The following is a 909-nucleotide window of genomic DNA, read 5'->3' on the forward strand; positions in this document are numbered from 1 at the left end:
ATAAACCATTCGTGGTGGGGGCCCTACAGAGGGTATTTGGGACCCAATACTGTGTCCTCTCCCCTCTCCCTCTCTCTCTCTCTATTTTCTGCACATCTTCATTCAATTTTGTGCGTTAATTCCGTCGCGAAAAGTGTGCTGATTTCTAAGCATTGAAGTTACCGATCTCCCCCGAAGCTTCTGCATGTTACAATTTTTTTAAAGAGGGTTTTAAAATAAAAACACATGATATGGGAGCCTCAGTGGTCATAGAAGAAAGCCATGTCATTTGGAATTTTAGGCAGCACTAGAGAAACAGCAAGTGGGCTTTACATTATGCCATTTTGATCCATCTCTAATTCAGTCCCTTTTTGTTGCAATAATAAACTTACTGTATAGGCTTGAAGAAGTTCAAACCCTCTTACCCATCTTTCTGCCTCTTCTAAATTTGCCTTGAAATTGTGCTCTTCGAGAGGAAAGGAAAGCCATTTTCTAGCGTCTTTTATCAAGTTGTTGGAGCTGGGTGTGGTGCAGTCACTTTCCTCAATGTCCGTGGAAGAGAGTACCAATGTTCTTAACTGCTAGCATTGTAATTGATAGGAAACTAACATTGAAATAGCACACAGAGTCCCAGCATACTTGACAAGACATATTAGTCAAAATCATATCCTCCAAACCTCACCATCGGGATTAACCATCACTTCACCATGCATACAAAGAAAATGCTTGGCACTTCCACTGCTTCAAATCATCCTGCAAGAAATCCTAATGCCACTTTCACACACAAAGGTCCATCTTTCAAGTCTAGAGCAATATACCCCAGTTTCTAACAGACACCATACACAATTGAAGTGTGCTAAATTTGCAACCTGCTAATCCCTCTGCATAAATCAATCACTTGATATTGAGTTCAAACTTCTGCATACAAGC

The 909-nt window shown here is 40.6% G+C and overlaps 1 protein-coding gene across 1 annotated transcript in view; it reads right to left on the reverse strand.

Moving 5' to 3' along the window:
* Positions 1 to 861: 861 nt before the first annotated feature.
* Positions 862 to 909, reverse strand: part of LOC147606405 (uncharacterized) — a 42,988-nt gene continuing 42,940 nt past the window's right edge. Inside the window, exon 5 of the mRNA XM_086791836.1 lies at positions 862 to 909. This exon is cut by the window's right edge and continues 1,417 nt beyond it. The gene's annotated coding sequence lies outside the window, so the exon portion shown is untranslated.

Source organism: Cibotium barometz, chromosome 57 (genome assembly GCF_041138505.1).
Source record: "Cibotium barometz isolate CiBa-2024 chromosome 57, ASM4113850v1, whole genome shotgun sequence".
In the NCBI taxonomy this organism is placed as follows: domain Eukaryota; kingdom Viridiplantae; phylum Streptophyta; class Polypodiopsida; order Cyatheales; family Cibotiaceae; genus Cibotium; species Cibotium barometz.